The sequence below is a fragment of the Embiotoca jacksoni genome, unplaced genomic scaffold (genome assembly GCF_022577435.1).
Source record: "Embiotoca jacksoni isolate LCO1_2020_lvr unplaced genomic scaffold, fEmbJac1.0.p SCAF_14, whole genome shotgun sequence".
Lineage (NCBI taxonomy): Eukaryota > Metazoa > Chordata > Actinopteri > Embiotocidae > Embiotoca > Embiotoca jacksoni.
The window spans coordinates 12,969,001-12,995,382 of NW_027185274.1; the positions used below are offsets into that span (position 1 = coordinate 12,969,001).

General features: G+C 39.1%; 1 protein-coding gene across 1 annotated transcript in view; it reads right to left on the reverse strand.

Moving 5' to 3' along the window:
* Window positions 1-19,055, reverse strand: part of grik4 (glutamate receptor, ionotropic, kainate 4) — a 272,058-nt gene extending 253,003 nt beyond the window's left edge. The window contains exon 1 of the mRNA XM_069148046.1: window positions 18,242-19,055. The gene's annotated coding sequence lies outside the window, so the exon portion shown is untranslated. The remainder of the gene's footprint in view (window positions 1-18,241) is intronic.
* Between the last annotated feature and the right edge of the window lie 7,327 nt (window positions 19,056-26,382).

Consider the following 26,382-nt stretch of genomic DNA (forward strand, 5'->3'; position numbering starts at 1 on the left):
GACATATAATAAGATGAGATTCCAACTTGAATGTTAGGAACTCAGAAATCTCAGCATCGCCAGAAAGAAGTCGCTTAACATGAGTTCAGTTTTTATATTGTCTGAGGGAGCTGATGTTAAGGGCCACCTGGGCCCCGATATTTCTTGTGAAACTGCTTTAAAATATTATACCCACCTGAGTCAGCCCATCCAACAAAATCAACAGCCAATAGCTATAGCAATAAAAGAAAACAGGTGTCACCACAAAATCTACATGTACTACACAGTTTGCAATAGTTTCACAAACTGCTTTAATGAAACACTACAGGTAATGGCAGTTTATTGAAACCTCAAGCCACCAACACACATAGTGACAAAATTAACTCCTGCACCATTTGTTTCATGATAATAAAGGAATGATTAGCAGAGATCATGAAGTTTACTTTATGATAGATAAAGCAGCCTGACTGAAGTATACTATAGGCCTATTTTTCTTTCTTTGTAATTGAGACCGTCTACTGAAATAAATCACAAAATACAATTTGGTTAATTCATCTACACATATGCCTACATTTAAATCATGTCCAATTCAAGGCGCACAGACTCCATGTTCACCACAATTTACAATGTAATGCTGTCTTCATGTAATTTTTAAAATGACTGAAATGAATGATTGCCCAATTAGCCAGTGAGCTAACAAGTGCACATTACAGAAACCCTTTTTGCAAGATTATTCTTAACACAACAGTGACAATTGAATGTAGGGGACAGTGAAAAATAATCCAACTATTCATGGATGTCATGCTTGAAAAGGTCAGAAAAGATGATGGTGCTCGTGTAGTAAAGGAGCAAGGTGAATTTGTGTGTGTGACTAGGGGGTGTGAACTAAGAGAGGCTTCAGGCAGCGAGACTCTTCTCCCTTTACATAATGTGATCAGCATGAGCATACAGGTAATTATAAGGAATCTGTTCTGCACCTTTGTATCTCTCCCTACATTTCTACTTTCAAAAGACATGCACCCAATAGAGAGCTGTAACAAACCAGACAGACAGGGCAAATCCAAAAAGTTCTGTTATTAGAACAGCTGCAGAAGTTGCAAATGTCTCTCTGAATGTGTAATGTGACACATAAGGACATGGACTTGTATGTACTATGTGAAACCCTTTGTCCTTGTGCAGTAAGAAAGGGAAAATGTCTGGTAGAAATCTGCGGTTCAAGTCCTGTGAAGGTAAGCGAACGTCCCCATTACCCACCTCAAGTCCCTTTGTTTTTTCCTGTTGTGAACTTACTAACCACAGAGCAGATGGAGACTGCACCTTCCTGCCACTGTGTTTAGAAAACTACAAATTTCAGGAGCACGCAACAATCCAGTTCTGGAGTACATATGCATATCAGTCAGATGTACATTGGCTGACCTAGCTCCTACCTATAACATACATTTACGCTTTATGTATAGTTTGATGTCACTGTGCACTTTACAAGATATAAATCATTAACAAATGCCTAGTAATCAAATATAATGCCATCAGCAAAAGTGATATAATATCCCTTATAGCATATTTATAGAAAAAAGATGCAAAAAGGCTTACACTTATAAATAAATGGGTTAGTCAACCATCAGGAACCATTTGGCCACATGTGACTGACCAGGGCTTGATTGAATTACAATGATTTAGTGTTTCTTTCACCTTCATTTTCACCCCTGCCTCTTCTGTACCTCTTCCACAAACAAAACACACACAATGCCATTACAAACCAGATATAACCTGTTCTTATTTGTATTCCAAGCATATGACACACACTGTTTAATCAGATTCACAGTGGCATGAGGGTGACTAATTAATAAATGCCAATAATTACAGACCACTGTCTATGAATCTACTGTCACAAATGGCAAAAAAAAACAAAAAACATTGGTGCAAGTCTGTGGTCAACTGGCAGTAAGCTAAAGTCCTGCTGTGTGTTCGTGTGCAACTGTTAACAGAAGATATGAGGTGCTCTGAGTTGATGCACCAGTCCAGCTTGCAGTGTTCCATCTCTAAGAAGAAACAGCAATTTCAACCCAAGATACCATATTGTCTACATATGACCAATAAGGTTATCTATGTAGAAGAAATGTTTTCAAGATGTGATACGATCAGTCTAAAACTAATGTTTTCAATTTTCATTAGTTTGTGGAATATTTATGAGTGCAAGGCCTTCTTGAATTTAATCTTCAGTGTACATTAAGATAACCGACCCGAGTTCTGCCTTCCCAGACAGTAAGTTTTTCCATGGCCTGACATGCAAAAATGGCTGTGCTATTTTGGGGCCTTTTTGATCTCACTCTATTTAGTACCATTTCTCTGGAAATCTGATAGAAAGCCTGGAAACTATCAGAGAGGGGCATACAGTCACTTCTCTTCACACCTTTTACACAGAAACTTGCCTCAGTTCATATCTCCGCTATTCATATATTGAAAATGAAGAGAGAACAGAGTTTTAAGGTCAACCAAGCTCATCATATCTAAAATGCTATTAACACCCTTACTGTCATCTGCTGTGCTCATCAGAATGGAATGAGTTCACAGATTACACACAATCCTTGGGCGTTCAATTCAAGTTCCCTGCCAGAGTGAGTCTCTCTTCTCCATTCCAAATCTCTCCAGTAACTCAGTAACCCCTGAGGAGGCTGCCATCTGAATACTGATGTATTCATTCCCCCAGTCAGAACACAGTGAAGAGCCATAATCCCGAGGCCCCTGTGCAAGGACGTCCTCCTTGAACCATAATCACCCTTACATCTCTTATCGGCCCAGCCTGGAGAACATGATTAAAAAGTGGCCAGGACATACTGCCTCTGCACCTAGGGTATGACGAGTCCCCGCTGCCGCATGTCAATCAAGCTGAAAGGTCCAGAAGTGCATTGACTCACGACCCCCACTTGCCAATTATAATGACTGGAAAGTCATATAGCATATGCTGTACATTAAGGGGTCTTAGCAGAAATAGTGGGGTCCCATAAAGCTACAAGTGTATGTTGATGAAGGCTGTGGGGACGGGAACAGGGACAGCTCTATGGCTCTAAAAGACTAAGTGACGACCAGGAAAAAGGAGAAGTCAGTGGCAACCGATTCGTAGCTGTCTGGGGAAAACCAGCAAAACCCAAATCTCCCTTAAAGAGAGACAGATGAGGCAGAGAAAATCGGAAAAAAGAAAATCCAGCAGAAGAAGCAGGCTAAAAAGAAACTGGAAGCAGACTGACAGAAAGAAAAGAATTAGGTGCTGTGGACTTTGCCATGCAAGCAGATATATGTAGGGTTTGGGACATAGAAAGCATAGTCATTAAGTGTTTCTCCTCAGAGACAAGTGGGATTACAGACACTGGGAGAAATCCCACAGTAGAAACTGGATGGAAACCGCTGAAACCGGTTCCCCTGGCCAATCAGAATACAGAAGAGAAAGGAAACAGAAAGAAGAACAAGGTGATGAATAACCATGCAAGAAGAGCTGAATGGCAAATGGAAACAGCAAGATTGACAGGAGAAAAAGGTATTGCAAAAAACAAGAGGTAAAAGAAAAAAGTACACTTAAGACGACCATGTTTAGCTCCAGCACCAAGGGACCTGACCAACTGCTGTTTTCTGTCGCCATAAGACAGAGCATAGCAGCTGTTACATGAGAAATGAGTGCAATTTTGTATGCTTTGGATTCCACTATGGAGGCTGAACAATTTATTGTGCTGTACAAGTCTCCCTCAGTCCACATGAGTCATCCTACTTTACTCTGAACCCAAGACAAGAATGAAAGAAGGTTTGGTTCTTTGGTCTCAAGGTCACACTTAAGAAGCACAATACATAGAAATATATAGTATACTACTCTAAGATTGTCTTGTCGTAGCCAACTGAAGGTGGGTTCTAGTTTTCATTTCAAAGAACTGTAGAGGGAATAAGAGGTGGTCTGGCAATGCTAAGAAAGGTACACTATTGAGTAGAGAGCTCATTTCTTGTTTCCAGCACTATAAAATGCCCATTTGGATATGATCCAAAAGAGAATATTGATGTTTGATAAAATTCGCATTCACAAATCAAAGTGAAGTGCAAGGCTGCCAGCCGAGCTGGCTGACATACAGGGCGGCAAAGGGGAATTGGTAAGGCACGGAGAGCTGGTTCACAAGACGGGGAGCTTTAAGAGTGATGTACCAGGATCAATTCTAACAATGTTCATTTTCTGCACACACCACTGGGAGAAGTAGTCAAACAGAGATAGATTAATATGATAGTCTTTACAGCTGACACCTGAAGTCAGAGTTTTAGCTGAATAAATATTAATGTAATACAGTGTTTCACCATTTACCGACCATCTGAAATCATATCTTTGAAGTCACTGTCTAATCAGGATATATAAGTTCTCCCACTTGTATTTTCTCAATGACCTATAGAGACACCGGTGCACATATGGGTGACAAATTAAAGGAAATATCAACCTAAAATGTCTCAATAAGGATCAAGGCCATTGCAAGCCTTTGGAACAGCTTTAGCTTCAATTCTTCTTGGTTAAGGTTCTTCCAGTCTACGGGAGAGATGAACACCAGTCGTCCAAATATATTCCCTCAATGCGTGTTTTGACCATGGTGGCGAGAGGCCATATAACAACATTTGTGAGGAAATGGTTCTTTATGTTTGGATTTTTCTAGCTCTGAGAGGGAAGAGGATCCTTATGCAGTCACTATGACCTCCTGAACTGTTGGTTACAATAATTAGCCACGTGACAAAGATTCTTATTTAGAAATACAGGTCATTCAGTGAGATGATATTAATGGTGAACATGGTGACTTACTCCAGTAAGGCAGTAAATATTTCTCAGGGGCCTCTTCCAGTAGAGTTGATCAGCTCCACAATTACAATCACAGCAATCATTCACATCACCCTCATAACCATCAAACAATCGGTGATGCCTAGTGACCTGAGTTACAAATCAAAGTTGTTATATTTCCCTCACTTATTCAGGTTTTAATTATTAATATTGTTTTCCTCTCATCATCTCACATTTATAATACATTTTGGTAATCAGGCCTGACAGATCAGACTTAATTCCTTAAGCTAATTAGTTTCAGGTGTGGTCTTATGACTGTGCCACATTGGAAGCGTTTTTTAGTACTAGCTCTTGTTTTTGTGGCTGTTAAATTGGGAATGGAAATATCTCTATGCTAGGACTTGCTTCAGGTTCTTTAAAAAAAATGTCTGATTTCACAGTGTCTGACCATACACAGCCCGTACCACTACTGCTGCTCCTAAGGAAGTTTGTTTTATCTTGAGGCCACTGGATCTCATGATAAAAAGTTCTGGTGTCTGTGTTCAACTGAACTGATTCATGGTCCTACACGTTTAAAAAAAATCTGCCCAAGCATTATGGTACTGGAATAAAGAATGAAGATTAAAAAAAAAATCTCTTCCCAGGGGAGAAAACCGAATCATGTAGTAGTTGTCCCTTTTTTTTTTTTTAATTTGTGCTATTTTCTGATCTAACAAAACAATATCCACAGTCATACAACATGACAGGGCCTAATTGCATTATTTTCCTGTATTGATGTACTCGTGCATTAACTTGTGCCAGATTGGCACAAAGTGCTAGCTAGGAACTAGGCTGCTATGGCAACAACTATCATGACAAGGAAAAGGAGACACTGAAATCCAAGGCAAATTTTTATGACTGCAACCTGAGAGTTCTTCATTGGGCAAACGTGTTAAAAAAAAAAAAAAGTGCTTGCCTGACAAATACCTTTGAGATCAGAATTACAAATTACAAACGCAGTATGTCAAACATCAAAAAGCAGAGCTCCATCATGCAAATGATACCACACTGTATTCACCTCAAACACAAATCCCTCGCATTACAAGCCATCTGTGAAATTAAAAGGCTGATCATGGACGATTACCTCATAAAAATTGAGCAAGATCTGTTCAGTCCACTTGTGTATCCTTTATTAGTTTACAACTTTAATGTGTCATTGATTTGCCGTGGTGAAAATCCAACCTCCCTCGTAGCATAATAATAAGGAGGAGGCTACAGCGAGAAGGCTATTTATCTACGTCAACATGGCACAAAGAGAAATTACGCATCTCTCCCTTCCTTGTGTTTTAGCCCAGGACTCAGGCCATTTCAGAGCCCATTATACAGCTCGTCTTTAAAATCTGCCCTGATGTACAGTGACTTAAAGGGCTTGGTAAGACTGTGTGAATGAATGACTGCCAACTACCTCAGTCAATGCACCAACTTCAATTTTCCTTGGAAGAAAACGATCAATACGCCGTCCAACCTGTACATTGCATGATACATGAGAAGGAGGCTCGGCAGAGAACATCAAAAAAAGAACTTTTCTTTTAACCTTAATTTCATGTCCTTCATTGAAAATGTATGCGTTACATGCAGATTGATAACATGCTTAATGATTAGAACAAGAAGACACAGTTCGAATTAACTTCAAGTCCAGTATTGGCATATAATCTTGACATAAAAATGCACTACACACAAGTAAAAAGAGCTGAACAGCAATGTTGGTACGGTGCAACTGTTGTAAACTATTGCTACATTAGCCTGAACAAGCTCATGTTAGACTCTGAAACACTGTCTGTGGAACATTGCTGCAAGCTGCTGTCACAGTTTATAAATATTAATGGTACTTTTTTAGGATTTGAACGTTGTGACTGACGTGTTTTTAATGTAATACTGCATTTATAACAACTAAAACTCTCTTCACTCTTCACTTCTAATTCTTGGTCATCTATAACCTGTTTATCAACTCAAACACAAAATATCTCCATCAGGGTTAGAAATTAGCACCTGTGTAGTGAGATGTGAATTTGCTCAGCCTACCAGCATGGCAGATAAATAAAAGTAGCAAATTCAAACAAAAAATGCAGTTGTAGCCAAGAGATTTGTGACGTTCCACAAAGATTCAATGTTTTCACTGTCATTGTCCTGCAGAATCCTAAATGATTTTGCCGAGCGCAGCTAAACTGTACAGAAAGCAAAAGAGATACAAAAATTTAAAAAAAAAAAAACTGTAACTGACGCATGTTTCACGAAAGGCTCTCCTCAGTTTAACTTTTTTTCTTTTAGTTTATTTCATCTAATTTCTGAAACAGATCATCCCCACAACTGTAGAAGAGGTGCCGCCTCCTCGCACAGTTCATTTATCAACAGGAGCCCGACCCGCTTGAAGAATTTCATAACCTGACCTGAACCGACTGGGTCCTGACTGTTCAGGTTGTGAATTACAAAACTCACTGAACTGTGTTCAGACAATTTCAAATGTGAACGTCATGTATGTCATAAATTTGTAATTGACTGCACATTAAAAAAAAAAGGCTCCAGTGAGCAAAGATGTCTCCTGTCTGCCTGTTGCTTCAAATCCTCGCCTGCATTTCTGTTTGTGTTCTTGTGCTTACTCACTTGTATATTTAGACCAGGGAAATGAAATCTGATCACAAGTAGTCACTCAAGACACATGTCGAGACAAATGGTAATGGCCAGTGAGCACTCATATATTTAAAGCTGGCCGCTTGGGATTGGATCACCCAGGATGGATGATAATGCCAGGTGTGAAACAAAATGAGTCTTCAGCGGATTGATCGATGCCAGCAGATGGAAAACAATGCAGAGTGGTGTTTCTCTCTTGACAAAACAATCAGTGGCCAAGCATAAACTAGTGCTGACATTGACACGCTGAGAACTAATTAGCCAGACAGCCAATATTTTGAATCTGTGTTTGGGCCAACACACAGAATTCACATTTATTAAATGTCTGAAACTAAATGAATTGGCCACTGACAGCTGTCGTAGCTTATGTTATCAACGGCTGTAGAACATTTCTCTCACCTCATTTAACTTGTTGAGACATTGACCGTTATGGTTTTAAAATCCTGGCTCTTGTAATAAAAAAATAAAAAAAATCCCTCTAAACTTTGATTAAAAAGTACTAGTGCCATCCCAAGTTAGCTTGCTATGTGTTTATAATTATCATTATACCACAAAACACAAAGTCTGTGGTCCTACTTCCCCTGGCTGTGTAAATAAGGCTGTGTGTGTGTGTGTGTGTGTGTGTGTGTGTGTGTGTGTGTGTGTGTGTGTGTGTGTGTGTGTGTGTGTGTGTGTGTGTGGTGTGCCCATCTAGCTTCTGTTTTCTCTTGACCACAGCTAGGTCACAATTCCTGCAAGTGCTTCATCTACGGCAGCCTGCTTTGCACATATTCTCCTACTCATTTATCACTGTCCACCCAGTTGACAAGCAGTGCAGTGGATATGGATCATCTTAGATAGACAGATGAACCACTCCCAAAGGCCCACTGTGCACATAGACATACTGTCGCAAGGCAAATGTGGAAAGATATAAGCCCAAGAGGAAGCCCATGCATACATGCTGTAAGCCATCTTCTGGTACTATTCTGTGCCATAAAGATGTTATGAGACAAAAAGAGACCTTTTGAAAAAAAAAATATATATAACTGTTCAGCTCTTACCTACAAGGACCTGTGTTTTACGTACAGGCCCCTCATAGTCAGTCTCCTGCCTTCTGTTACATGAAAGAGGATTTGTCTTGAGTGTATTCTTAGGCTGTCAAATGTCTTGGACAAATGCCCCCTACAGTTCACCAGCATCCCGGTAAATTACATGTCTTTGCCTTGCCCTAACACTAGTCACTGTGTGCATGCTTTAAAGGCTAAAGGATGGGGGTGTGCTAGCTGGTTAACCTTCATGACTATGGACAGTTAGGCTCCCATGTCCAATCCATCAACTGATCAAGAACACAATGAGACTATGAATCTTACTTCACTTTTCTTGTCAGCACATTGCAAATGACCTTTGTAGATCTAATATCATGTTTGCTCAGCCTGGAATTCATTTAAAATAAAGCCAGAGAATTCTCTTCTACATTTTTTTTTCTCTCTTTTAAGTCGACTTTCAGAGTTTATTCACTCTTATCTCTGAAGTGACACCAATCTTTCCATTAGATGGATGGAGAGAAACAGATCAGACAGATTAATTGGTATTTATGTGAAACTTCTTCATGAATGTTGCTTAAAAGTTTTTATTGAGGTCGTAGGTAGTTCATGGTGTTGTACCGCACTGCATCTTACTGAATGTCTAATATACTTCATCTTCACGTTATTACGTGAACAGTAGAAACACCTGAACATAATGCAGTCCAATTCAACAGCACTGCAAACTAAAACCTCAATAATAAGCATATAGTTAAAGGAATACCTCTCTGACTGTCAATAATAACTGAAAAAAGGATTCTTTGGGAAGGTGGAATTCATGGCTGAGTTATTCTGTTGGATTGCATTACATTTTACAAATGTATCTAAAATGTACATACACTGAGTGTATGTTGTATATTCTTTGAAAAATTTGAAAAACGGAACTTTCTTTAAGGACATGGGAGAAAACTAGATAATTGTTGCCGGCACAGAAAACCACAAAGTTACAATTCTTTAAAAGTCTAAATCGTTATACAGTGTATGAATTAATAGGTATTCAATGGCTTTGATGAGAAATTTCCATTTCTAGGACATTGCACAAGCTAGGTTTAACTCTACTCACTAACTGTTTCCTTTTCATTTCTTTGTCATCTATCACGGTAATTCTTGTTTTGAAACATAACCTCCCTCCACAGCAGTTCACAGCATGTTATGTGTAATTGAAAGTTTCATTGCTGCTTTCTGCTTCAATTTGAAAGTCCATCAGATACAGCAGAAGACTATACATGCTTGCAGAATGTAACCCAGTATGATCGAACTGATCCCTTCGAAGGTGACTACAAATTGGGCTTTCCTGCGGTGTCTTAGCCGCAAGACTTTCAAAATACAGCAGAATTTTGGTTGCAAACATTGAACTAAAAATTGTTTTGACTCAACATGAATCTGTTTGACTGAATGTGAATCAGTTTGACAGAAAATAAATTGATTTTGACTTCCTAGAATTTGTAACTAAATCAATGCTGGCCTATGGGAGTTTAAATGACAAATGAATGTCACCTCATCTCAGTCAAATTGTTGTGCACACAAAATGTCACAACCAATGAGAGATGAAATCATCAAGTTAAAGTGTAGGTCGAAAGCTGTAGTTCAAGAAAAAGTAACAAGGTTACAAAGTTTGTTGTGTTATTGTCTTGGGTGAGCTTAAAAGTAATGGTTGTTTCCAATGTCAAAGTTTCAAAGGCTTAGCTAGTTAGATTTAAGAACAACAAGACCTCTTTGTCAACTGCACAATTAGATATTCCATTCAACTCTGGAGACAAACTATGACTTGAAGACCTGTCTTTATTATGACAGAGATTTGACTGATTTGGCGTATGTTTTTCTGGTTAAAAGCAAAATGTGCATATTTCAACAAACATGGACAAGATAAACAAAGCTATAAGAATTATTGAAAATCAAGTTTCATACGTAACTTTTAAATTGGCATCTTTCTTGTATGGTTGTTAAGGGAGCAACATTAATTGTTTTGAGAAACTTATACTACAGCTTCTGTGTTGACAGAAAATGACTTTAGAGCTAAACAAAACAATATACAGCCCCTCAAATAGTAATTGGTTAACAAAAACTTGATGTCAGACTGAATGGTGAAGTGAGGCAAAATAGGACAACCATTTTATCAGACTGTGTAAAGTTCTCTTTAAAAAATACTAAGGACAGAAGGGAAAAAGTATTTACAGGTAAAAGAGGGTGTGCACATACAAGTAGACATAAATGAGTTTCTTTTTACATTTGAATAACCATCTGTGGATCTCTGCCAGCGACACATCACTGCAGCCCTTCAAGAATGTGCTCTAAACACTCAACCTTGAATACTGTCCGGTAATGCATATTATGGGTGAAAATAAGAGCGGTGGAGAGGCATACCTGAATGCCATTAGGATGCTGTGTTTATCATGTGAAGGACATTGTTAGTGTAACCTTGAGCGAACAATTCCTCCAGCTAGCCCAATGAATATGTTAAGCGTGACCTATGATGGCAAGGATGAAAACAGGAAGCCTGCTCAGCAAACAGACAAAATAGCTTCAAAAAAAAAATCCAGTCTTAATGCATGCCAGATATGTGTGCGAGCAGTCAGTCATGAATGTGAGTAGGCTGCAGTGATGGCTGGCTAAATCAAATAAGGCACATGCAGAGCACGACAGCACTGTCCCTTTCCACTCACAGGAAAAGAGACTTTGTTAAGGACTAATGATTGTCACTCTGTTCCTCACTGTGAGTTAGAGACTTAGCTGATGATAATTAACCTTCAATGCAATGAGCCAATAACTTAGTAATGTCACATAAACCCTGAAAGCCAGGCCATGTGTTCACTTATGTCACACAAGTGCAAATTAAAGGAAATGTAAAACCAGCACCTATCTGGTATTCATGATAAAAAATTAAAAAATAAAACGTACGACTAAAATGAAACCAATGCTGTTACAGTAAAAACTAGAATTACCACCTATCAGTTGTGCCTCCACTAACCACTCAAGCTGTAGTTTACATGCTTATCTGTCCAAACTCCTATGGATGTTGCTGCAAAGCAAATATCAATTCTAAAACACGGACACTACACACACAACTTCAATCCTGACAGCAAAGAAAATCTATACAATTACCAAAGTTTATAGATTGCCACCCTGGGGTATTATAACCAATTCAGTATCCGTCATAAATGTGAAATATGGTCATAATCCCTTCTGCTCCTCAGTTCTGGTGTTGAATAATAGATAGAAAAGAATAATTATCATCTTACACTATTTAATATTTGAGTGAAATGTTGTTATAGTTAACATATGAATCATTGAGTTATGGCCACAAACGTGTTTTGTGAGGTTCACAGTTACCTTTGACCACCAAATTCTGATCAGTTTATACTTGAGTTGAAGAAAATGTCAGTGCCAAATTTTGGGAAATTCCCTCAAGGATGATCAATGGGCATAGGTCATATTTACCTTGACCTCTGCCCTTTCATCACCAAAATCTACTCACTTTATCCTTGAGGCCAAGTGAAAGTTTGTGTCAAATTTGAATAAGGTCCCTCGTGAACTTTCTGAGATTCTAAGATGTAAGATCACATTGACCGTGACCTCCAACCTTTGACCAAGTGTTGTGCTTACAAACATGGCTCGATTTGAGGTGACAGTGACCTTGACCTTTGACCACCAAAATCGAATCAGTTGATTGCTGAGGCGTAGTGAACATTTGTGACAAAATAAAGAAATTCCCTCCAGCCATTTTTTAAATATTGCTTCAACAAATAATACAATGTGACAATGACCTTAACCTCAGTTCACGGTTGGTACCAAGTAAATGTTTTCGCCAATTTTGAAGAAATGTCCTCAACGTGTTCTTGCGTTCACGAGAACGGGAAGGAAGGATGAGAGGAATGCCGGGTGAAAGTGACCTTGAAATTTGATCAGAAAACTCTAATCAGTTCCTTCTTGGTACCAACGGAATCATTTTGCCTTCAATAATTTTGTTGGTTGAAGAAATTCCCTCAAAGCATTGACATAACATGTTCACAAGAACAGGATGGACGGATGGTCGACCCAAAAACATATTGGCCTCTGGCCAGCAGCGAGGAATTAAAAAGCAGGGTAAATACTGTATACTGAGTTTAAATGGTCTAAACATAACTCAGATCAATGCCATGACTTAATACATTTGAGATATGAGATGGTGCAGAACATTCCCCTATTATTTTGGGTCATTCGAGTGCAAAAGATACATACTGTTTCCTCATTTTGTGCTTATGTTTTTTGTTTTTTTTACCTTTAGTTCACCTGCCTGAAATGCCTTAATTATTTTTTGCAACTAAGCTATATTTAATTTAGTCAGGCTTATAATGACTTAAGGGATACTTCACTGAAGAATACAAATCAAAGCCACTTTGATTACTAAGGCATGGCAGCAAGAAAGCCCAAAAAAAAAGAAGCCAGCAAAGGGACGACAATCAATTAGCTACAAACACTGTCCATACTCTGACTGATCACAGTATGAAAGCAGAAATGCTGGAGAAATAACAACATAGCAAGTGGAAATACAGGTCGTCAATTTTATTCGTAATGAATTTGTTTTATCCTTCTGACCTTTCATCCATGCAATGATAGTATTTTCGAACGGAACTATGATTCAGATCTGTGGATGGGTTCATCTGCTAAATAACAATGAACATTTTAATAAACGGCAAGCTCCTGTTTCTGCAAGTGAAGTGTTCACCCTACCTTTTAACTACTGCTACCTTAATTATTATTTGTTTTACTAGTAGTTGTGTAACATTTAACAAACAGTAGCATTAGAAGGCACTTGAATTACCATAATCATAAATATTCATTATTACAAAATGTTTGTATTATCCTGGAATAGGAATTTCCAGGGCTGATTTCAAATATAAGTTTTAGGGCTAATTGAGATACATATTCATTGATTGGTCTACGTATTTAAAGTGTAGCCCATCCAGCCATCCATTATTTATGCCTGTGTAGGCTTATGGGGAAGCTGTGGCCTATACAAGCTAAGTTTGGGCAAAGGTGGGGTAACACAGACAGGTTGCCACTTAAAGTATAATATAAAATAATAAAGTATACACCATATAAAGATTCATCTACTTCCAGTCATTTGTTAATTTTAGTCTAAAGGTCAGTAAATCTCAGTCTGTGAGCCAAATCTGGCTCACGGCCCAGCTGTAAATGTTATGTATATTATGGGGGCTATACATCCAAGATGGTTAATGTGTGGCCTATTTCTAAGTGCATCGTAAATAATGAGATTCAATAAAAAAAAAAGAAAGAAAAACATTTAGGTCTCCACTGCAACACCAGATCAGTGTACACCCAAAATGTTCTGAAAAACTGGCTCTTAGCTGAACATAAATTTTCAACCTCTGCTGCTCAAGACACACCAGCTATCATCAACGCCCCACTGAAATCTGTTGAAACATTAGAGCTGTTTTGTAACGGGCAACGTTGCAAATGACCGATCTCTGTAGCGCACAAACTAACAAAAAGCAGTCAGTAAGTGAAGTGACCAACAACACTCCACCCCTCATAACCATGCTACACAGCCATGGAATGTACAAACAGGCTCGGGATTTAATAAAACAAATAAAATGAGGTAATCTAACACCGTTTGCACCTCCTTCGAGTGCATCACAAAAAACGAGCTATGAAGCCTAACCAGCACCACCACTAAAACGTAGAAATCCAGCATCCAAAAATGGAATCCCCATGGTCTTAACATCCGTGACAGAGGCTTTACCTGGAAGACACTCCTCTGCTGCTGGTCTGGAACTTGGACTAGCCCTGTCTGTGGAGTCCTGATGCTGAATTGGGTTGAGTGTAGCCGAGCTGAACCGCTGCCCTTTCATCTCTTTTACTGTACTCTAATAAAGGCAAAATTGAACATGTTCGACAAATCTTGGGACCACTAGTTAAAAGTAACATCAAATGAATGCATTAGAGGAAAACGGAGGGCACTATCTGTCTGTAAAAGGTCCATTTTCATTTCACAGCTCGAACTCAAATCCCAAATTTGCCTCAAAGCACTTTTAAAAAGACGGTAATACTTATACGGTGTTATATTTGTAAGGTCTAAGTAGGGCTAAGCAATATTTCAATATCATTATTCAATGCCTTTTGGTTGAGTAGTATCATAACATTTCAATTCCAAGCAAACCGTGGCTGTAAACTAACAAGTTATTGAAGCTTTTGTTTCACACACAAACTTATATAATGTGTAACATTGAAACAGGGTTGGCTGCATTATTATTTTAAAACAGAATTGACATCCACGTTGTATTTTTTTTTGCTTAAACTTCTGAAAAGGCAGCTGGATGAATTATAATAAATAACATCTTAACAGGTCATTACAAGTAAGTCCATTTACAGGTTTTCCCCATTCGTACCAGTTTGTGTAGTTATCTAACGCTAGTTAGGTTTACAGAGTCACTCAATTTAGCACTTCAGTATTTAACAGTGAATTAAACAAATTCAAATGTTTAAAACAGTTAAACAAATAAACTAGCCAGCATTCGCCATTAAATTCAGGCCTAGTACTCTTTCATTGCTGACGACTACTACTACTACGCAGCTAACAGTAAATGCTATTCGCAAGAGCTGCCCGCAAATATTTCTAGTTCGATAAAAAAAACAGTATTTTCAAAAGACTTGTGTTTCCATGTCAGTTAGTTAACTATTTAACTTACCTTGATAACGTTACCTAATGATAGCTTTGTCCCAAGGGTAGTAGCTAATATACTTGTCAGTGCACAAAAAAGGGGCAAATGACGGACATTTAGACCGACTAAACCGACGTTGGTAACCAGCAGACCCTTAAGCCTGCAGGTGGCAAAGGGAAATATCAATAGTATGTTGGCTCCACAGTTGTAAAATGTTTAAACTGACGTTATACAGATCAAACCAGCACATTCGGGGACTTTGGCGTGCAGCACGTCGCCGCCCGCTTCTGGGGGGGGGGACAAGTGACCTGCGCCATAGAACTTAATGTAAATTAGTGTTACAAAACCAGACCAGCAGAGGTGAATTAGTTTATGAATGTCCCAAAAGATGCCATGTCAAGTAAATGTATGTCCACTTTGCCGGCCGTAGAACGTGTGCTAGATTGAGCGAAAAGTTGAATTTGATCCCTCTTCAGCGCCATCAGGCCGGCATCAAGCCAGTGCTATAACCCCACTTAGTGGTCGGAGGTGTCCTCTGCTGTCAAATTACCACTCCTGCTCTACAAATAGTATTATTGCGAACATTAGCTCTGTGCTCTGACAACTGACCAAGCTGCATTATAACCCACAGCGTCCCGGTGTCCTCCCTTGTGTAGAGTGGCGCCACGAAGCCCGTCTATCACGGTCTTTTTTTAGGACACGTCAGAGGAAAATATATTGGAGATCAGCGTTTTTCACATGATTGTTGGCGCAACTAACTACACAGCAACTCTTCGGCATGACGTTGTTATTTAAACGGGTTAGTTTAAAAAAAAAAAACTTTGGAGAAAAGTCTCAACTTCCTGCGGTTCACCGTCAATGGAGTATGGAGGGTTGTTTTCCCCCAGAAACGGGCGTGGTGATGAGAGGCCGCTCTCGATAACGCAATGCAGGTCTGATGTATACCTGGAATCACCTGCACCTGTGTTTGCCCTGAACTGGCAGCACCCGCTTTTATGACGTGTTCGGTAACCCTTGGCAAAAAAAAAAAACAGAATTCAGAAAGATGTCCTATTAACAAGACCCGGATGCCTGGGAGTCCTCTGGAAGCACGTCCTCATCATCAAATGTCCTGAACCTGATCTGCTTCAGTTCACCCTGCAAGCTCAAACATTTTAAGGATATAACAAAGCCTTCGAGATTGTAGCATACATTTGATTTATTATGACCCCAAGTAATTCATATGAGTGGCTGAAGGGGTCTTGATCTCATATTTATAAAGGTTTATTCTTGGCCTTGGAAAGGGTAGCTTGAAAAAAAAAAATCCTTTTAACGCTAGGTCCATTTCTTGAGCTTTCACCCACATTTCACAGTCTTCCTCGGTGGATGGAGTTTGGTCCGTTGTCATGGACTTGTAGTCTCAGTTGTGATCTCACATTTATCTATTTGGTAGCACAGAACCAGATTTGTGTGAATGCTTGCCTAGAAACACTAAATTATCCTTAATTTGATTATCCTAATGACCAATTCACACATGCTGCTTTTTCTGGCTTCCAAAACTCTCTGTTTTGGAACAAAACCTCTGCTAGAAGCGGACTTGCAGGACAATAAATAATTGATATGCACCCAGTTCATAATTGCATACAGGCTATCCAACATTATCACCATTCCCAATTACTCAGCTGTCAAATGTAAGTGTTCCTTTGAGGCATCAGCTGTTGGCATCAAATACTGCGTGAACTTGAATTGCCAGGGTGCAGATAAACTGATGAATATAGAGCAAATATCTGACTTATAACAGCAGAGAGCCAGCAAAGCAGTTTGTGTTTATGGATGCAGCATTTATTCATTTTGAGATCAACACAAAGTACTTGAGCTTGCATTTCTGCAAGCATCAGCTGGCACTACTAACAGGTAGTTACTATGTGGCTGCCAATAAAGTTCTTAGTAACTATTTTGTTGAAAAATTGGTAATAAACAAAGTACAAATAATGATTTTTCAGACAAGAAAAGACAAATTATTATGAGATAACTTATACAGGGATCGATATGTGGATGCTGAGGAAGCAAAACTCACACAAAATACCATATGTTTAAATTTAGAAGACAGAAAATATCTATTTTGAAGTCACATTAATACACAAACCACTAAATTGCACGGTTGTACTCTTCAAAGGACATGAGCATTTGGTGAAAACACATCTACTGCTTTCATTTGCGTGAGCATTCATATAAATACCACCGCATCACTGAACATCACATTAATTCGCAAATGAGACGATGACAAGCAGGGTCTTCAACCCTCATGCTCCAAATATCAAAACCTGTGGATGCCACGAGTCGAGCCAAAAACAGACAATAGATTGAACCACAAGGTGGAGCCAAAAATTCGCTCGTGTTTCCCAACCATCCACTATTTAAATATCATACAACATCAATCTTTGTAATCGTTGGATTCCTTGTAGTCTAAAAAAAACAAAAACAATTATTGAGTAAAAGTCCAAACTTCAAGTCTGTGAGGAATATTAAATCAACACTTAACAACAACAGCCAGACTATCCATCAACCCTTTGATGAATTTACACTTGATCTGTATCATTCCACTTAAAGTGAATACTTTATCACTGAGAGTCGTCCTATCATCCGTCACGACTGAAACGTCCTCGGCTTCTGCCTCCTGCCGAATAATGATTTTCAAGCCCTTATTGAGCCGAGCTCACTGCTGCACAAGGACACTTTCCTTTCTTCCCAACATGCAACAATTAGGCTAGAGAAAGAGTTTACCATCACGACAGGCGTATAAAACCGGAGAATTGTAGAATATATGAAAAAGAATCTGGCAGTTCAAGAAGCTATATTTAGTCAGAATCAGACAGGTTGGTGACCAAAGAAACGATAATCAATTTCTCAACTTCTCCTGCGTAAAGATCCGGTAACCTTATATTTGCTATATTATACATATTTAGTCATTCGTGGAGACAGCTTATATATTTATTTATTTTTAAAAAAAACAGGCATTAAATCAGTAAAGCATGGCACTCATATTGCATATTATGTTCCTTAAAATACTGCATATTTCGTTTTTAAAGATGCCTTACCTCTGCTGCCTCTTGTCCCGGTTCAAAATAAAATCTCTGTTACTTTGGCACAGGTTTTTGTGTGTGTGTGTCCGCTGCCCGCAGAAATACGTCGATTTGCAAGAACAGCGTAATTGCAGAGTAACTCAATTTCCCCCCCGTGTAGTTCTCTGGCTCTCGCTCCGCGCCTCCCTCCGCCACCGACACTCTCTGGACAGAGAGGTGGGCAGATAAAACGCGTTGCCGATAAGATCAGCGGCAGTCCGGTTAAATCTGATCTTCGGATGACCAAATCATTCCCCGTTTTTTGGAACAGTAGTAAATAGAAAGCATCCACATCCCAAATAGTTGGAAAAAAAAAAAATATCCCTTCTCACTTTATCCCCCGAAGAAAAGCAGTCCTTTCCCCACCGGCGGGGAGTTTTATCTTCCCTTGTCAGTCTTCACCCCCAATTGCTTTCAAATCTGATCGGCCTGCTGAACTGGAAGGTCTGTCTGTCAGCCGTATTCTAACGATACCGGTGATGCTGCGTATCCCGCATCCCACTTCACCACTGAGGGAAGAGCGCAAAGAAGAAGGGAAAAAAAAAAAAAAAAAAAAAAAACAAGCCAGGCAGTGATCTCTCTTTGTGCGGTGCTCCTCCAAACAATCGGACCTGTGAGACACTCTGTGCTTAAAAGACTCGGTCTTGTGCTGTAGATAGAGATAGTCCCGGACAGTCGGCTGTATCCTCTGCGGTCCGGTGGAAAGATGCAGGGCAGATTCAGGTGCGGGCGAAGTCTCGTCTCTTTCTCTTACGCACACACATTCACAGTGAGAGAGGGGGATTTTTTTTTTTTTTTTTTTTTTGGTGCCTTCCTCACAGCGGCTGATCAGACGTGAAAAGAGAAACGCTCCGGACTCTTGGTGCATTTATAAGAGCGTTAGAAACTCCGGAGCATGTGGAAGCTGCCTGCAAGCCGGGGGGGGAAACTCATCTGGCATACAGAAAACGGACAGAGGCCATCAAGGGGGAGGGGGGGCAGTATTCTGGAAGGTTCGTGGTCAAATAATTATAATAGTAAAAATGATGAGAATTTCCAATATGATTAAGAGAAGTGACTATTCAAAAGCATATAATTTACTTCCGATTTCCCTGCCTGTTTAATGCTCCCCGCAGGCGCAGGTTAGAATGGAAACCCATTTTTAATGTCTTGTGCTGAAAATCAATATTCGGGGTCACAGAATGAGAAGCAGCGAGATGTTCTCCCTCCAGAACAGGTAAAAAGTATAACCTCTAGAGAAGGGCTCCCTCTGACCTTATCGCCCATCAACAAACAGCCTACACAGCTGGCTCGCACTTCTGCATCTGTCAAGATCTGTTGAACATAAGGTCATCTTGCTGCTCTGTCCTGCTCTTTGACTGGCTGCTAGCAATAGAATTTATTTATCTATTTTGTTTTTTTGTTTTTTGTTTTTTTGTTTTTACCAAACATTTGCGTGAACTCAATCAAGACTCCAAAGTGGTCAGTGGGAGAAACAGTGAGCTGCAGTTCTGTAGCACACAGCAGGGGCTCAGAAACGCAGCGGACTTAAACGCCGTTTAAACACCAAACAGTGTTGTAAAAGGTGAAGGTTGATGTAACTGCTCACGAGAGCTGTAAAGCGACAGCTGAGAATAATGTCTTGACAGTTTCCCCTCAGCCCACCACCTCACACTCAATACACCCACCAATCATGCCACGTACTGTCATTCTAGGAGGACGCTAGGGAGAAATACTGAGGAGCAGCTTGTCCTCATGAAACTACAGGGTCTACAAGAATAATTACACAATCTCACAATTGTGTCACGTCACTTGTACGTGGGATGGAAGAGAAATAAGCTGAGGGATGTTTTTTTTCCCCATTGGAGAGTGGGGATTTTTTTTTTTTTTTTTTAGTTGCATTTGGATTACAACTACACATTCTTTAGAAAGCAGATGCAGTAGTATTTAGCCTCAGGAATAACAGTGATTGAATGAATTTTACTTTAACATATGTTGGTAGCAGATAGATATTCTGAAGTGCAGTTTCACTACTGCAGCGCTATAGCTACGTGTTGAGTAATTTATGAAAATTATAGAAAAAAAAAATGAAATCAGCACGCTTAAAGTAGGACTCAATGAAGTGCCCATCATCCGCATTCCATTATATGTAGCCAGAATGGAAATGTAATGGGATATTTGTGTCTAGTAATGCAGGCTGAGAGTTGATATTAATTTTTCATAAGCCTCCTGGGACAAACACAAAGCTGTGCCGAATATGTATTTGGCTATTTACTACACTCTAAACGTATCGGTTGAATCAATTTTTCTATCTTGCATATCAGGAGTTTGTCCCCGCAAACACAAAATGTAATCATAATCGGTTGATCTGTCAAAGACATACTGTTATAATAACAAAAAAATTACTGAGAGATTCAGAAGGGTAAAGATGCCGAAAGACCAGGTATAGTGTCATTTTTATTCTGTGCACACTTCTTCCTTGTAAACCTGCTGCCTACATCACCAACAATGTAACTCAATCGATGTCCGTTTGGCTGGAGAACTACGCCAGTAGCGGCTAATGCGGCCTCAAGCCACTAACCTTGAGTAGAGATAGAGATGATGAGCGAGTTGCAAAAGTTTGTTCTTTGTTTACACCCCAGACTTTGTTAATTTCCAAACATATTGTCCTCAGACCTAACCGTCCTTGACTCAAGTGATTTCTCCTGAGGCAGTTTATCAGATTTCAAGCAGCTGCATCTGTAAACATTAAAGACTTTAAAGTTCTATGAAATGTTGCTCAGGTGAACAGTGAGAAAAGCAAAGCCCTCTTCAGAGTTGACAAAAGGTCTTTGAAGCCTCCGCTTGATTACAAGAAAAAAACACATGAATGTATATAATATTATAGTGGGACAATCATTTTTACACCACACTTCCACCAATTACTGAAAGTGTGTTAAGATGTATTTGCTCTCTGGATAGGTCCAAACTTTTTCACCAGTGGTGCAGACAAGTCACGCTTTTGACATCACTTATAAAATTACAACTTCTCACAAGACAAGACTGAATTAAATCATGATTCTGGGATGATCTAAATTAAAAACAGTTAAAATACCTGATCTCTTTCTATTTTTTAGACTCCCCTCTGTTTAACAAAAGGAATTATAACTGACCACTGGTTTTTAACACAGCTGTCCTGCACCTCCTGAGAACCTCCACTCAGATCCTGTGATCTTCTATTGGACCATTTCAAAGCTGCCCATTCAAAAGCTTTAGGAAAAATAGCTGAAACTTACCATTATCGTTTTAATCAGATCCTTCCAATGCTTCCAAAAACAATTTAATTATCTTATTGATAACCTTTGTTATATTACTGGATCTTGTTATGCTACATTTACCTTTTAACCTCATATGAGGTTGTCAGTCATGAATTTCTTCTGGCTAAACTGAAAACAAAAAGAGAATGTTGTTTTTTTTACCATATTGTCTTTGCACCGCATTCTCGTCTTTCATTCGTCCCTAATAAACTTTTTGTCTGACAAAGTGTTTTGTAAATCAATTTCAGTATTATGTTAATAAAAACTGTCTGGTTTCAAATTCAGAGTTGACGTGCCTATGAAACTGTAGCTCATACTGAATTAGATTTAAATAGTAATAAAGCACAAAGTCAAAACAAAGTCAGTACAAAGTCAGAGCATGTTTAAATAAGAGTTAAATTGCCAATTAACCCTCACACTTTAAAATGATAACCAAGGTAAAAGTACAAATCAAGATTTTTATGCATAATTTCTAAAGCAATAGTTGACTTTTTAACATTTTGTTGTGTTCTCCTACTTTGCATTTGCCTTTTTTTTTTTTTTTAATCCCTAAGAAAGATATTCCTTCCAAACAGGCTCAGTTTCTGAGTTTCTCTCTCAAAAACTATTTTTTCTTTTTGTAAATACTAACGCTGCTTAACTTCTCACGATATTAGGCAAAAAGGGTGTGGCACTGGGCCTTTCTTTCTCAATACAATCTATGAACATTTTCATACAGTCATACACTTCAAATCAGAGGATGTGAGAGGAAACTATCCCAACGTTACTGACCCAAATACCGTGGACCTAAATGTCAGTTTTCCCCTGCCGTGCCGTGGTAGATTGGATCAGATGTCCAAATAACCACTGAACACAACTGATTTGCTGCGCAGTTTTAGAACGACTCGAATTCAAACGGTCTTATCTGATATCTCATTTCAGGCACAGTCACAGAGGTCTGCATCTTATGTGAAATAAGTCGTTAATAGGGCATGAAAGAAATTCTTAACTGTGTCTGGAAATCGGACTTGTGGAACTGGCACATTGACAGCTGCAGAGCATTTTCTAAGGCACACTGAAGTATATGCTTTACTGAGTGCTTGCATTGGAACTGTGGAACAAGTTGCTGAAGCGACATGGAAAATCAGCTGTATAAAAAATAGATGTGTTCATAAATATGTTTCATTCAAGCGATGCCTTCTAAGAGCCTGCCACTGTTTCTCAGCCATCTGCCGTTAGTAAGAGTGAACCCTGTATGCCTTGATTTATGTTGGCATGGCCACATCTGACTCTGAACAAACCATATTTGAGAGAGAGCCATTTTGTAATTAGACAGCACACTGACACTGCAATAGCCATTATTGACCAAGTCTTAAATTCCCAATGAGCAACAGCAATGTGTGGGTGGGAAGGATGTGATGCTGAAATGGCAGGACAGGGGTACAGTCACCTTACTATGATGTGAACAAGGGTGCGTAGTGCAACTCACAGTGGATGACACATTTATGCTGAGGTCAGGGAGTGGGTGCATCTCTACTGGTGTATTGATTGGAGGAAGCTGGCAAGGTGTACTAACAGGGAATAAAATTCACTGACAAATCAGAACATGGATTGTCAGCAATTTCCCTCATTAGCATTCAAAGTGTTATTCTATCGACAGCCATTAGGCATCGACTCCCTTATTCACTTGTCAACCTGAGAGGTTCCTTTTCTACGAGAAGACACTACGGTGAACTCGGCATTGAACATTGCAAACCAGAATCAAAGATCACTCATTGTACCGAGTATAGCTGGTCCCTAATTATTCTTTGACCAGATTGTGAGAGTTAAAGGCCTAAAAAACATGTTCTTTTTCTTTTTTTTTTACTTAAAGGTTGCAACAATGTTTAATATCATGCCAAAACCTAAGTGTGCATGATAAGATTGGTTTTTTTTTGTTGTTTTTTTACCACTGCTAGAAGTTTAGTCAAGTGAAATAAGACAAAAGGGCTAAACACCTTGCATCTATCTATCTATCTATCTATCTATCTATCTATCTATCTATCTATCTATCTATCTATCTATCTATCTATCTATCTATCTATCTATCTATCTATCTATCTATCTATCTATCTATCTATCTATCTATCTATCTATCTATCTAGCTCTACTGAGTGAGAAAATGTTTGAGCCGACCTATTGTGCAGGTATGACAATATTTGTTTTATTATGGAAAGGTGGAAAGGGCTGAACCCCTCCTCTTTCTAATGGCACTCTTAAAAATCTTCAACTCTAATCCAGATTTCTTTCCAGGCCATTTCAATTTGAATAGAATTTTGTCAATGTCTAAAATGGCTGTTCTATTGATCTTAAGAGGAAATATTTGCATTCAATATAATATCCTGGGAAGTACATTTATCTTAACTAAATAAATAAATCCAACCCAACACAAAAACGTAAGCAGAGTGGTAGGAGTTAAATTATAAATGAAGAATGGTCTGAGAGGTTACGTGTTCACAGAGCATGTTCGGACTTGTCTACAATTAATCCGAAGACAAAGATATAATCGATTCTTGAGAGAGTGATGAGGGCGAGAAAAAGTGTAAAGTCTTTATTTTGCGGATTATTGATTCTTTATGGATCCAGTAGGTTGAGGTCTGAACATAACTACTTTGTGACTCAAGCCATTTTGGAGGGAGCTATGGTTTTATGATCCATATACGGAACCAGACCATGTTAAAATCCCCTCCAGGTGTTATATAAGGTGGGAAAAGCAAAGAGATATAAGCCAATAACATGAAATGTTAAAAAAAGGGTTCATCGTACAGAAACCCAGTCATGACAATAAACCTTAATTCTGTATATTGGATTGACTTGTCAAGTGTAAACACAAGATGTTTGTGGACATGATTGCAACGCCTTCGCTAATTGATTCAAAGGAGAAATCCAGTCTCACTTTAATTTTGTCTTCAAGTGTTCGAGATCAGTGAGGCGAATCTCCTGCAACAGGGCCATTTGCACCTTATCTTTCTTAAGCATAGAAAGTAGTTCACGCCTCTTCACCACTTGATTAATACCGTTGACATTCAGCGTGATGTTTTTTGTGATACTCGTGATGTAGGCCACTTCTTAAATATCGACTGAAAAGGATCCATTTCAAATAGAGAAACAAGGTGTACATAGGGCATTCCGCTTCTCCCCCGTCACCATCTTCTTCACTTCTAGTACTCACTGCTTTCCAAAGTTGTGGATATTCTTAAAATCTTAAAAGCTTCTCTCACGTAATGTTGTTAAACTTTTTAGTTACCTCATGAATCAGAGTTGTGTCGTCCACAGCTGACTGGGGGTACATCACTTTTCAGGGCAATGTTTGCTGATTGGCCAGCAGCTGGAGCGGGCGTCATTTTTAACATTACATTTATCTTTAATTTTTCAAATGTTTGTTATCAAATGGGTCACATTTTGTCTTGCCGCTAGTTTCTGCAACACTGTGTTAATATTATAAGCTGAAAGGGGCGCGATAAATTGCAAATAATGTAATTAACGCCGAGTGGGAGCAGGAGCTTAGTGGAAAAACATCCCTCAGTCAGCCATTGTCACGTCAAACCAGTTCTATTCAAAAAGCTTCTTTCTGTGACAGATTAAGTCACAAATAATATACTTCTTTTTTGAAAAAGATTTTTTTTTTAAATGTAGCTTCTCAAAATACACATTTTCTCAGCTTTTCATTTTGTACTCACTTGTTTGAAATAGGCATGGAAAAAGTCACACTTTTCTGTTCATCACGAGGATTTAGAAATATTTCAATCAAATTATTATGACAATTGCGGGGTTGCTTCCTTATGGTGCTGGGCCAAAGTCCATCAAATCTCATCAAACCACAACTACACAAAAAGAATTTGAGTTGGTTTTTTTTGTTGGACAAAAGATGAATAAATCATAGCTAAACATGGCCCCCACTCTAAACTTTAACTCTATTGAGTAATAAACAATGTTTTAAAGTGCATCTTTCCTGGAAGCAAGAACCTCCAAAGCAGCGCTGCGTCGCTATTTAAATGTCCTACTGATGAAGAAAGGAAAAAGAGGTGGATTGATTTCTTGAAGAGCCCCGCTGATGAAAAGATTTGGGTTAAAACCAACAGCCGCCTCTGCAGTGACCATTTCACAGCGGACAGTTTCACCAACTTCCACCGGAGACGGATGGAGTTCACGGACGCACCGTTTCTCCTGACGTGGTTTTACTCGGTGTAGAATAATGGTATTTTGGTGAAATGGGAGCTGACGTGCTAATTGGCGTCTATTGAGCTCGTGGCCGAGCGGAGTTCAGAGGAAAATGCTCCGATAACCGCAGATTTTTTTTTTTTTTATGTGTGTCCGTCTAGCTACGATAAGGAACTATAATATATGTAACTCTGTATTTTACATGTCGGGGTGATGGTAAACATGGACCAGAGGATATATAGTCCTCCCGATTAATGAGGGTTGTTGTTTTTGTACTCCGGTGTAACGTTACAATCACCGACCCTCTGGGTTACATGTGCAGGAGGCTGCAGAGAGCAGGTGGAGGAGGAGATGGAGGAGGAGGAGGTGGAGGAGGAGGAGGGACATCAATGGAAGAGAAAGACTTTCGGCTCGACCTGAGCAGGTTTTAAGTTTGAATTGACGTGATGTAATGTTGACATGTGATGTAATTAATTGACGTGATATAATGAATTGATGTAATATAATGCAGCATTGTGCATGTTGCAGTCGTTACAGAACTAAGGCAACTCCTCCACTCTTATTATCTCCACTATTGAAATGCAGGTGCGTTAGAAGTAGTTGGAGAGCTCACTGTCTGCTGTCTCTGGTGTCCAGTTTTACTCCTGCGTTACAGATCAGGGG